Here is a 6,359-nt window from a genome sequence, read left to right as displayed (position 1 = left end):
TCAAATTTTGCCCAATATAAGTGCAATAGCCAGAGGTGGATCTTCTTGAGTCAGGGCAGCCTGCCCAATCAGCATCACAGTAGGCAGCCATAGAAGATAGGGAAGTCATCGTACCAGCCTTCAGAGTGACCCCCTGGCCAAGAGTCCCTCGAATGTACCTCAAAATTCGTTTGACAGCCTTCCAATGGAGAATGGTAGGCGCTTGCATAAATTGACAAACATAATTCACAGCAAAAGTAATGTCCGGCCTTGTGAGGGTCAAATATTGAAGTGAACCAACTGTACTTCTATAGAGAGTTTCATCTTCAAATGGGTCTCCATCATGAATGGAGAGTCTAGAACCGGAGGCCACAGGTGTGTCAATGGGTTTGCAATCCAACATATTTGTCTTGGAGAGAAGATCATGGGTATATTTGTTTTGGGTGAGCATGAGAGAGGTTGGATGAGAAGAGAAAACAGCCTCAATGCCAAGGAAGTAGTGCAACGTTCCTAGGTCCTTCATGGCAAAGTGAACCTTAAGAGCACATGTAAGAGAGTGCAACAACTCATTATTTGAACCAGTGAGGATGATGTCATCGACATAGAGGAGAATAACCATTTTACCAAGTGGAGAAGACCAAACAAACATGGAGTTATCTGCCATACTCCTTTGAAAGCCATATTGAAGAAGGAAACCACTAAATTTGGCAAACCATGCCCTTGGAGCTTGTTTCAAACCATAAAGGGCCTTTTTGAGAAGGCACACATGAGAAGGTCTTGCCTTGTCAACAAATCCAGGGGGCTGACTCATGAAAACTTGTTCTTGTAGCTCCCCATGGAGAAAAGCATTGGAAACGTCCAACTGCTTAATGGACCAATTGTGAGAGAGAGCAAGGGAGAGCACTGTCCTTACAGTTGCTATCTTAACTACTGGGCTGAACGTTTCATGGAAGTCAATGCCGTCTTGTTGTTGAAAGCCTTTTGCCACTAGCCGAGCCTTGTACCTATCCACTGAACCATCAGCTTTATGTTTGAGTTTGAAGACCCACTTACACCCAAGTACATTCATGGAGGGATGGAAGGGTACCAAAGACCAAGTGTGATTCTTTTCCAAAGCCATGAACTCCTCTTTCATTGCTGACCACCACTCGGGGATAGACATAGCTTGTTATAACTAAAAGTCGCGGAAGCTATCGAACCTTTCCTAGAAATTGATCCGACTACGAAAATTAATCGAAAAGCTAAGCCAAAATCTAAATATGCGAACAGAAATAACGAGGTTCGGCTTTAAAGCCTACGTCCTCGGGCGAACAAGAAATCTTTATCGAAGGATAGATGAAGACGACTAACACAACCCGCAAGTTCGTCCCAAGATGGTACCGTATAGTAATAACCTTCTATACTAAATCTTCGACGACCGAGAAATTTAACACCGCTCAAAAACTATGAAAAATTTCTCTCACTCTTGCTCTCTCTCTCTAGCTCTCTAAAGAAGAGTTGTTGTTGCTTGTGTTGGTGTGAATTACAAGCACTCAAACCCCCTATTTATATAGGATATCCACCGTCATAACAAGCCCAATAATAGGAACATGGGTTTCTAAATTTTGGGTAGTTTCCAATTATGAGCAATTTGAGTCCAATTTGGAAAAGGATTACTAAACCTCCTTTCTCACCAATTACCAAATTAAAATTTAGAAACCGCCAAATTAGAAACCAAGTATTTTGAAACTGCCTCTCACAATTCTCCACCTCGTACACAATTTGATATACTTCAAATTTTGGACGAACACCAGGATACTCCTTGTAAGATATTTCTCCTTCTTGTAACTTCATCCGACTGCACCATATGATCATGGCTGCCTACGTACCCTTTTATAGGATCAAGCCTACCGTAGTTCTACCAACCCTTCACATAAAGATTACCTTGTCGCCATTACGCCCTTTCAGACAACTTAACACGAGCCGATTTGTAGCAATTCCAGGCAATGCTGAAACTTGCTACTTGTCACCACTTTAGTCAACATGTCCGCGGGATTCTCATCTGTGTGTACCTTCATGAGAGAAACATCACCTTCCTCTATGACATCTCGTACAAAGTGATACCTGACATCGATATGCTTAGTGCGAGCATGATGAACCTGATTCTTCGCCAAGTGGATTGCACTTTGACTATCACACCATACATCTATGCACTCCTGCTTAATCCCTAGATCATCCAGAAGACCCCACAACCACAATGCTTCCTTCACACCCTCGGCCATAGACATATACTCGGCCTCTGTAGTAGATAACGCAACTGTAGATTGTAACATCGATCGCCAACTAACTGGAGCACCATGTACCCTAAATACATAACCAGTAGTAGATCGTATTCTATCTAGATCGCCAACATAATCCGAGTCAACATAACCGCTTACCTGATATGTGTCTCCACCAAAGCACAAACCCGTATTAACAGTACCCTTCAAGTACCTCAAGACCCACTTCACAGCTTCCCAATGTGTCTTCCCCGGGTTTGCCATAAACCTACTAACCACACTGACTGCCTGTGAAATATCCGGTCGAGTACACACCATAGCGTACATCAAACTGCCAACTGCACTAGCATACTGTACACGATCCATATGATCCTTCTCCACCGTAGTAGTGGGAGATTGTTTTCCCGAGAGCCTGAAATGTGGTGCCAAAAGTGTTGACACCGCCTTCGCATTCTGCATCCCGAATCGAGAAACTACTCGTTCGATGTAACTTTTCTGATTCAAGTAAAGTTTCTTACTTGATCGCTCTCTCTTAATCTCCATTCCCAGTATCTTCTTTGCAGCGCCCATGTCTTTCATCTCAAACTCTTGACTGAGTTGAGATTTCAACTTATTTATCTCCACCATGCTTCGAGAAGCAATAAGCATGTCATCGACTTACAAAAGGAGATAAATAAAGTCACCTTCGCGAAGCTTTTTGATGTATACACAACAATCATAGTCACTTCTGCGAAAACCATGCTTTAGCATGAAAAAATCAAATCGTTTGTACCATTGGCGAGGGGATTGTTTTAATCCGTAAAGAGATTTCCTCAAACGACATACTTGATTTTCTTTACCCTCAACCTTGTATCCCTCAGGTTGAGCCATATAAATTTCTTCTTCCAAATCACCGTGCAAGAAGGCGGTTTTAACATCGAGTTGTTCCAGCTCAAGATCCCTGTGAGCAACAATACTCAATAGCACCCGAATAGAAGTATGTTTCACGACCGGTGAGAAAATCTCATTATAGTCGACCCCTTCTTTCTGTGCATAACCCTTGGCCACTAGTCTTGCCTTATACCTTGTACCCTTGATTTCGGAAGAATCCTCTTTCTTCTTGTACACCCATTTACAACCAATAACAGACTTACCTTCGGGCAATGGGACAACCTCCCATATCTTGTTCTTATGAAGAGACTCCATCTCTTCTTGCATAGCAACCAACCAACTCTCTCTTTCCGCCACGGTAATAGCTTGTTTGAAGGTGACCGGCTCGTCGTCTTCCACCGAGAGTGCATATTCAACCAGATTTGCCTGCCCGTAATGCCTAAGAGGTTTGTCTGACCCTAACCTCTGTACCGGCTTATATAACCGTTTCGGCCTAGTGTGTACCGAAACATCCTGTTGTTGTTGTTGTAAAACTTGTGTACCTTCCCCTTGAACCTCCTCATGATCGGGTTCATCAATTTTCTCATCCTGAGTATTATCCTGATGCTCCACCTGATCATGATTCCTAGAAACCCGTTGGTCTTCGGCTTCTACTTCCACTACTTGAGCTTTAGTAGACCCAACATCACCACAACTAGGCACCGTAGCTTTCGCCATAGCTACAATAGATGACTCATCAAACACCACATCTCTGCTGATTACAAACTTCTTGTCTTCCGTACACCATAGCCGATAACCCTTGACTCCTGTAGCATATCCTAAGAAAATTGCCTTCTTTGCTCTATTCTCAAGTTTGTTACCTTTAACATGGTAATAGGCCGTACAACCGAAAACCTTAAGTCTCCCGTAATCTGCATGTTCACCTGACCACACCTCGTAAGGTATGCCGCCATCTAAAGAAGAATGTGGAGACCTGTTCACAATATAACAAGCTGTAGCAACAGATTCTGCCCACCATTCTACGCCTACCCGAATTGGAGCGCATACATCTAGCCTTCTCAAGTAGTGTACGGTTCAATCTCTCTGCGACTCCATTCTGCTGAGGTGTGTTTACTACTGTCCAGTGCCTCACAATGCCTTCCCGATTACAAAACTCCTTGAATGCCCCATCCGTGTACTCGGTCCCATTATCCGACCTTAACGTCTTCAGCTTTCGACCAGTTTTGTTCTCAACCATTGCTTTCCACACCAGGAATGTGTTGAATACCTCATTCTTATGCTTCAGAAAATAAAGCCAGACAAATCTCGAATGATCATCAACGAATGTAACAAAATACCTGGAACCACCCTTGGAAGGTAACTTTGCCGGTCCCCAGACATCGGTGTGTACGTAGTCTAACACCTCTTTGCTCCTGTGCTTGCTTGTAGAGAACGTCACCCTGTGTGCCTTCCCGAACACACAATGCTCACAAAACTCCATGCAAGGCTTCTTCATGTCCTTCAACAAGCCTTTCCCGCACATCAAAGATAGACCCTTTTCTGACATATGCCCAAGGCGCATATGCCAAAGCCTCGTACTAGCCGTTGGATCCCTTCCACTGATTCCTACTGCTACATCTCCCGTAATTGTTGTCCCCAAAAGTTTGTATAAATTACCGTAACGAGTACCTCTCATTACCACCAAAGAACCCTTAACGACCTTTATGGAGCCATTCTCTATAATTATCTTACAACCGTTCCGCTCCAACACACCAAGGGAAATTAGATTTTTCCGCAAATCGGGTATGTGTCTTACGTCCGTCAATGTTCTCACCACTCCGTCGTGCATCTTGATCCGTATTGTTCCGAGTCCCACAGTTTTACATATACTATCATCACCCAGTATAACTGTACCACCATCTACACTCCTATAGGTAGTAAACCACTCCCTATTTTGGCACATATGGTGTGACGCCCCTGAATCAAGCATCCACTTATCGAAGATCTTTTCAGACACCTCTGTCACCGAGAAACATTCGTCCGCCTCTTCTGACACATATCCCGCCTCTTGCATCTCTTGTTTCTCCTTGTGGCCTTCGTTCTTTTGCTTCAACTTTCTCTTTGGACAAGCCGCTTTAAAGTGGCCAAGCTCACCACAACTAAAGCACGTTTTCTTGAAAGAGCCTCTAGATTTAGATCTAGATTTCCCGCCCTTTCCCTTTCCCCTTTCATTACTCCTCCCCCTCGTTACAAACAATCCTTGTGCTTGATCCTTGTCTACTCCACCCAACGCCATACTGTTAGTAGCAACCTTACGAAGGTCATCCGCTAATAACGAATTTCTCGTCTCTTCCATGCTTAGACTATCACCAACAAGCATCAAAGTTTGAACAAGGTTCTCATAGGATTTAGGTAATGAAAGTAACAATATGAGGGCTTGGTCCTCATCCTCAACCTTAACATCAATATCCTTCAAATCTGAGATAATCCTGTCAAACCTATTCACATTTTCCTGAATAGAAGAACCCTCTTCCATTCTACATGTGAATAATTTGGATTTTAAGTAGACCCGATTCGTTAAAGTTTTCGTCATGAAACTGCTTTCTAGCTTTAACCACACACCCGCCGCCGTTGTTTCTTCGTCTACTAGGAACGCCACGTCCCTCTCAAGACACAACATAATGGTAGCCCGTGCTTCGAGATCTAACTCTTCCCAATCCTCATCTGACATATCTCCTGGTTTCTTTCCCGTCAACGTCTTGTGTAATTTCTGCGAGATTAACAGATTTTTCATCTGCATCCGCCAATAAGAAAAATCGTTTTTCCCATTGAACTTCTCTATCTCATATTTCCCTGCTTTGACCGTACCACTTCTCGATCCCATCTTCTCCTTCGTTCAATCTCAAACAAGGCTCTGATACCAATTGTTATAACTAAAAGTCGCGGAAGCTATCGAACCTTTACTAGAAATTGATCCGACTACGAAAATTAATCGAAAAGCTAAGCCAAAATCTAAATATGCGAACAGAAATAACGAGGTTCGGCTTTAAAGCCTACGTCCTCGGGCGAACAAGAAATCTTTATTGAAGGATAGATGAAGACGACTAACACAACCCGCAAGTTCGTCCCAAGATGGTACCGTATAGTAATAACCTTCTATACTAAATCTTCGACGACCGAGAAATTTAACACCGCTCAAAAACTATGAAAAATTTCTCTCACTCTTGCTCTCTCTAGCTCTCTAAAGAAGAGTTGTTGTTGCTTGTGTTGGTG

Source organism: Eschscholzia californica, unplaced genomic scaffold, assembly GCF_041429995.1.
Source record: "Eschscholzia californica isolate CP2 unplaced genomic scaffold, dmEscCali1.0.p SCAF_1, whole genome shotgun sequence".
NCBI classification, from domain to species: Eukaryota; Viridiplantae; Streptophyta; class Magnoliopsida; order Ranunculales; family Papaveraceae; genus Eschscholzia; species Eschscholzia californica.
The sequence above is the reverse complement of the archived record's forward strand: the minus strand, read 5'-3'. Positions refer to the sequence as shown.